Source organism: Balaenoptera physalus (assembly GCF_965194825.1).
Source record: "Balaenoptera physalus genome assembly, chromosome: 18".
Lineage (NCBI taxonomy): Eukaryota > Metazoa > Chordata > Mammalia > Artiodactyla > Balaenopteridae > Balaenoptera > Balaenoptera physalus.
The window spans coordinates 24,408,860-24,416,512 of record NC_138899.1 but is presented as its reverse complement, the minus strand read 5'-3'; the positions used below and the strand labels follow the sequence as shown (position 1 = coordinate 24,416,512).

General features: G+C 37.0%; 1 pseudogene across 1 annotated transcript; it reads left to right on the top strand.

Moving 5' to 3' along the window:
* The first annotated feature begins 256 nt into the window (after positions 1–256).
* Positions 257–5,024, top strand: LOC309647552 (protein enabled homolog pseudogene; annotated as a pseudogene). The gene has a single exon. The product of its transcript is annotated as a protein enabled homolog pseudogene (transcript).
* Positions 5,025–7,653: the final 2,629 nt, after the last annotated feature.

Below are 7,653 nucleotides of genomic sequence, written 5' to 3'. Positions count from 1 at the left end.
AGGGTGGAGGGATGTATTTTATCAGCAAAGCAGATTAAAGAGCACAAACTTACAAATATAAATGTTATGGTGCTGTAATATATAAAATAGGGAATGTGGTCAATAATATTGTAGTAATATTAAACTGTGACAGATGGTAGCTGGATTTATCATGGTGATCATCTTGTAATGTATGTAATGTATATAAAAGTCAGATCACTATGTTATTCACCTGAAACTAATGTAACATTGTATGTCAATCGTACTTCATTAAAAAAATAAAGGGTTGAAGTACAATCAAGCTACACAGACCTTCCACCAATGGTGGAACGCTAGACAGGTGTATGGTCTCAACTTTGGCAGCAAAGAAGATGCCAGTGTCTTCGCAAGTGCTGTGATGCATGCCTTCCACGTGTTGAATTCACAGGAAACAGGGCCAACATTGCCTAGACAAAATTCACAGCTACCTGCCCAAGTTCAGAATGGCCCATCACAAGAAGAATCGGAAATTCAAAGGCAACTACAAGAACAGCAAAGACAACAGGAGCTGGAGCGGGAAAGGCTAGAGGGCGAAAGAATGAAAAGGGAGAGATTGGAGGGGGAGAGGTTAGAAAGGGAAAGGCTGGAGAGGGAGTGACTGGAACAGGAGCAGCTGGAGAGAGAGAGACAAGAAAGTCAGGATTGCCTGGAGCGGGAGAGACAAGAACGGGAGAGACTGGAGAGACTGGACCGAGAAAGGCAAGAAAGAGAGCGGCAAGAGCAGCTAGAAAGGGAGCCGCTGGAATGGGAGCGAGAGCGAAGAATGTCAACTGTGCTGCCCCTGCCTCTTCGGAGACTCCTCTGAGCTCTGTGCTGGGAGTCTCCTCTGCTGCTGAGCCAGGCTTGCATTGTCTTGGGACCACCTGCACCTCCACCCCCTCCTCCACTCCCACCAGATCCTGCCCAGGCATCAGTCACACTGCCTCCTCCCCCAGGACTCCCTCCATCCCATCCACTTCCATCCTCAGGGCCTCCACCTCCTCTACCACCTCTTCCTAATCAAGTACCCCCTCCTCCTCCACCACCTCCTGCTTCTCCCCTCCCTGCATCTGGATTTTTTTGGGATCCATGTCTGAAGACAGTCACCCTTTAACTGGACTTGCAGCTGCAATTTCTGGATCAAAACTTAGGAAAGTGTCACGGATGGAGGATGCCTGTTTCCCAAGTGGAGGGAAGATCACTGGTGTGAATTTGGCCTCATCTAAAACTACGGGTAGTGGAAAAGGACCCCTTCCATTAGGGGTGGTGGGTTAATGGAAGAAATGAGCACCCTTCTGGCCAGGAGGAAGAGAATTGCTGAAAAGGGATCAACAATAGGAACAGAACAAAAAGAAGACAAAAATGAAGATTCAGAGCCTGTAACTTCTAAGGCCTCTTCAACAAGTACACCTGAACCAACAAGAAAACCTTGGGAAGGAACAAATACAATGAATGGCAGCAAGTCACCTGTTATTTACAGACCAAAATCTGCGCCCTCATCACAGCCCAGTGCCAGAGGAGTCCAGACAGAAGGACTGGACTCTGACAGGCTGAAGCCAAACATTTTAGATGAAATGAGAAAAGAATTAACTAAGCTAAAAGAAGAGCTCATCGCTGCAGTCAGGCAGGAACTGAGCAAGTGAAATGCCACATAGAGAAACAAACTAAGAAGAGATAGGACTTTAATCTGGAGAATGAAAAAAAAAAAAAAAAAAAAAACCCTGCAAAGAACAACTGTTAACAACAACAAAACCCCTACATTCTGTGAGCTGTAAAAAGAAAATGGAGACAAACAGTCAGAAGGAGGGAAAAGACAACATACTTTGAAAGCCTTCAGACATTACTACTCTGGCAATAAGCTAGTACCCTCCCAGTTTGATGCTTTTTTCTGACCTTTACAACAGGATGGAAGAGAGTTGTATAGGAGTTCCTGTATCAGTTATGCAGAAAATACTAAACCAGTCAGGCAAGAACACCATGCCTTGAAATATTTTCATGTCAAGAGAAAATCACACATTTTCCACAATTCATTGCTAAAATAAAGAGGAGAAAGGCTTTGAGAAGTGTTTTTCAGAGAATGCTGATGAAGAATTTAGCAACTTATGCTATTGTATTGTAAATGTTTCTCTCAGGTTTGTCTTCCTATCACATTTGATATCCCATGAATAATTGAGATCAGCCCTATGTAGGTTAAGATCATAAAATGTGGAACAGATGGAATTGTATGTGCTTTCAAAGGGTGATATTTATAAGAAAGTGTCCTAAAAAATGATTTGCCCAGAGTGACGAATTTTAGAATGATAGGAAGTCTCTCAAGTATAGCCTTCAAGCAATTTTGTAGATCTGAACATAAATTCATCCAGAATTTAAAGGTTTAGATGCCTTCCTAAATTATTAGTGATTTACCAAATCTATGATTCCTACATAACACAAACCAGTGGTCAAATGTAAAACAGTATATTGTAGATTCACTGTAGGTTTTCAACCGTTTTTAGATTGATGAATGTGGACATTTTTATAATATAATTACAACCACCACAAAATTAGCTTTTTAAACTGCAGACAGTAATGCATGTCAAACTAATATGTAGTGGCCTTTTTAAGGCCTAGTCCCAGGGAAAACATTTTGTAGAGTATAGGGAAGTGGGAGGAAGGGAAGGAATAATGTTTAATTTAAACTTAATTTCTGCACTATCTTTTTCTCAATTATCTGCATAAATAATAATGAGGAATATTTTGTGACTTTACTTGGTAAATATGTTAACAGAACCAAGTATTTAATCTTTTACATCATGTCTTCAGCTATTTGTATTTTAACTTCAATAAGTTCAATGGTCTGAAACATGATTCAGACCATTTATAATTCACATGAATTATATCTTACTGTGGAACTCAAAAGTTCGATCCCTGAATTTGGCAGTTATTATTACCTAGGTGCCCTGCAGTTATACAGTTGTTCAGGTACACGTTCCTGACTATAAAGCTGCTTTTGAATCTTATGTTGAAATACTAGAAAAGTAACCATGATGGCAGCAATTAAGGTCATAGAAATCATTAGACAAAAGGAAAACAACGAGAGGTCCTGCATAATTTTCTTTTAATAAATAAAGTGAGACTTAGGTGGTGGGAAGAAGGAGCTAGATACTCTACTTACCACCAAGTGTGTGTGTGTGTGAGCGTGCGTGTGTGCGGGCACTCACGTGTGAGTATGTAATCCACTCCCTTTCCTTTGAAACTTCTAAGATTAAAATAGGGGAGAAATCCTGTATGTTGCAATGATAGAATTTTTTGAAAATTTAGGAAATCAAAAATTCTCCAGGCTCTCCATCTTGATTTATGCTTGGGTTGTTATGTGCCACATTTGCTTTGAAATCTTTGATTATCAGTAATTTTACTAAAATTGTGAAGGAATAATCCACCATCTGCTTTCTAGATTTCTTAATCTAAGTTCATAAGACAGAGCTTGTTGATAGCATACTTTTCTAAATGCTGCAGGTTTGCAGCCATTACCACTTCAAAGAGGTTTGAATGAGGGAATTTTTTTTCCTTGTTAAAATAGTTTCTGTTTCTGTAGAAACTTCATTTTTAGATTAATCTGTGATGGATGAGCTATCATAATTAAGTATACAGTTTCTTTTCTATCAACTATTCATTGTCATCCAATAGTAAAGACATTAAAGATGCAGCAAGCTTATAAAGTACTATTTTCTAAAAGAAATAGGAGGCATTTTCATCTTTATTATTGTACTTTTGGTCATGGAAACACTTTGATGATATAAATGTATATGTCCCCCATAAATCTGGTCAGAAATCACTTTTGATTTTGTTGATTAAGTTAAGCAGTAGGATAGAGTACTGGGTACAGGTGGTCCAAAGTAAGATAAAAGACCAAGATAAAAATGATAGATCTTAAAAAGGAAACTGGTTTATGCACTAAATGTTTTGTGCCTTGGTCTAATATTAACATGATGTCTGTGTAAAAAGACTATAAGAACCAGTGTTGAAACACGTTATATTTCCTCTCATTCTGCATTATCCCAGATTGCTAAATGTGTTCTTTCCAAGAAGTTTGATTGAATTACTGTATACATTTACTGTCCTATGTGACAGTTTTGTCATTGTTAGAGATTTCAGTAATTAAAATTGGAAACAGAAGCTTAAGTTATTTTCCTTATCAAAACTATGTTCCTTGGAGACACATTATTGTGATGGTTTTTGTGCTCTTGCACATTGGATGTCTTAAGGTGAGTGCAGTTTAGGGGATCCTTTCTAATTACAGGAAGGTACTTCTTTCCTTCAACACTGTGATCTGACCATTGACAAATCTGTACTATACGCTATGCAAATGGCTAACAAGTCAATTGCAAAACAACTGAATGTACAAATCTTAGTGCTGGTGCTGAAATCTCTTCAGGATAGTCGTCATGATCTCAAGGTTGTTTCAAAATTTGCAAGTATCAAGTGTCAGTCTGAGAAAACTGAAGATGAAATACTAATGAATGTTGAATTCTCAGGCTTTAATTGTATTTCCTTCTTTTTTTATTTTATTTTATTTTTTACATATTTAGCTTTTTATTTTTTAATTTTTTTTAACATCTTTATTGGAATATAATTGCTTTACATTGTTGTGTTAGTTGCTGCTGTATAACAAAGTGAATCAGCTATACGTATACATATATCCCCGTATCTCCTCCCTCTTGTGTCTCCCTTCCACCCTCCCTATCCCACCCCTCTAGGTGGTCACAAAGCACTGAGCTGATCTCCCTGTGCTATGCGGCTGTTTCCCACTAGCTATCTATTTTACATTTGGTAGTGTATATATGTCCATGCCACTCTCTCACGTAATCCCAGCTTACCCTTCCCCCTCCCCGTGTCCTCAAGTCCATTCTCTACATCTGTGTCTTTGTCTTTATTCCTGTCCTTTTTATATTTTTTTGGTTCTTTGCTATTTTTACCATACTGTTTCATTTACATTTCCTACATGCTAACTTTGTGCAACTGAAATACAATTGCAGTATATTAAAAAAATTATGGGGCTTCCCTGGTGGCGCAGTGGTTGAGAGTCTGCCTTCCAGTGCAGAGGACGCGGGTTCGAGCCCTGGTCTGGGAGGATCCCACATGCCGCGGAGCAACTCGGCCTGTGAGCCACAATTACTGAGCCTGCGCGTCTGGAGCCTGTGCGCGGCAACGAGAGGCCGCGATAGTGAGAGGCCCACGCACCGCGATGAAGAGTGGCCCCCGCTTGCCACAGCTAGAGAAAGCCCTCGCACAGAAACGAAGACCCAACACAGCCATACATACATACATACATACATACATAAAAAGAATGTAAGCAGACAAGAATATCATTAAAAAAAAAAAAAAAAATTATGAATTGTAAAAAAATTCAAAAATAAAAATAACAGTCCTTTCACACCATACCCTGCCTCTTGTTTATATTCTCTGATAGCCTTGAGGAGTCTCAGTAGTACCTCAAAAAATTACTGGCTTCTCAAAAGACCTTCACAACACTCTTCATCTTGGAAAATGCTTTGTGTACACTTCATCAGCAAAGAACCCAGGTGCAAATCTTGCCTCCATCATTTGCTAATTGTGAGTTATTGGACAAGTTAAATAACATTTCTGAGCCTCAGTTTCCTGTTCTCAAAACACATCAAATACTATTTTTCATATTGTGTAATTTCAAAAGTTAGCACTTACAACCTCGCTTGCAACATAAAGTATTATGTAGCCTATTAGTCAGTAAGTTCACATTTATTTTAATGTGTAACTTGGTGACTTTCATGTTTCATATCAGGAATAGTTTCCTCATATTCAACAATTTAGATTGATATTTGTATCATTATACATATTATTTTCATAAATGGGTATAGTTGGACATACTATTTTTTCTGTATTTATATGTATAATTATAGTATATTTCCACTAAGGCTTATCTTCTTTTTATATGCCAAGCATGTGGTCAAATTTTGGAAAAAATTTTATTCTCATTATGGCAGCAAAAATAACTGTTCTCTTGATACCCATAAAATGAAAAAGAAAAAAGAGAATAAAGCCATATGCCTTTAAAAATAATTTAAGGGGTAAAATATAACTAAAGTCACCCAACAAAATGAAGGTTATGGATACTTTTAATTTATTTTCTCCAAATATATTACAGAAATTAAGACACTATCAATGTTTGAAGATCACCAATTCAATAATTACACTCTGGAGAAGCATATTATGTCTTCAGATACATTTTAATGTATTTGATTAATTAGTATTCATTTACACTGGAGAATAATTATAATTGTAATATTACACATGTTAGAAAATTTTCTAAAAAGGTAGATATGCAAATTTTAGTACAAAAATGAAATATCTAAGTGTGATTATTCTACCAAGGAAACCTGTACAGCTGTCTTGAAAGAAATTGGTACATTTCATATGATGAGCATTATTCATTTAGTTATTTAGTATTTAGACTAGGATTATGCTAATGTTTAGGAAACTTGAATGAGCATACTTATATCTGTATTTACAATTGACCTTTGAACAGCACGAGTTTGACCTGCACAGGTCCACTTATAGGTGGATTTTTTTCACTAAATACATGCTACAGTACTACGTGTTGAACTTGCAGATGCTGAACCACAGATACAGAGGGCCAACTGTGAAGTTAAACCCGCATTTTTGACTGCTGGGAGGGTCAGCACCCCTGACCATGGAGTTATTCAAAGGTCAACTAGACTTCTATATCTCTGTGCCTATATCGACACACACAAACGCACATACATAAACACACACGTATATACGTATTTTGCTGTCTATATGCACACACACACATGCACATATATATACACATATACATCTTGCTTTTGCAATTGCCTTTCTTTTAAATTGACTTAATCAAAAAGTTATTGAGACAACACAGCATACTTTCCAAATTGACACATATTACTAGAAACACAAGAAATGTGATTGTTCAGAAACTAGTCTGTTGTATACCTGAAACTAACATGATACAGTAAATCAACTATATTTTAAAAAGGCAGAAACTGTAATTTTATCAACTTGTTAAACCTGTGAAAATGTACAGACTCTAGTTGCTGTACATTTTCACAGGTTTAGCAAATTGATAAAGTATTTCAATTATATATATATATTTGTTCAGATTGTTTTCTGTCAGAGGTTATTACAAGATACTGAATATAGCTCCCTGTGTTATACAGTAAATCCTCAATGCTTATCTATTTTATGTATAGTAGTTTACCTCCGTTAGTCCCATACTCCTAATTTTTCCCTCCCCCCTCCCTTTCCTCTTTGGTAACCATAAGTTTGTTTTCTATATCTGTGGATCTGTTTCTGTTGTATATAGATTCATTAAGATTCTACATATAAGAGATATCATATAGTATTTGTCTTTCTCTGTCTGACTGACTTAGTCTGACATTCTCTAGATCCATCCATGTTGCTGCAAATGGCAATATTTCATTCTTTTTTATGGCTGAGTATATTTCATTGTGTGTGTGTGTGTGTGTGTATATATATATATATATACACACACACCACATCTTCTTAGACCAATCATCTATTGATGGACACTTGGATTGTTTCCATGTCTTGTCTATTATAAATAGTGCTGCTATGACATAGACAACAGACTTGTGGTTG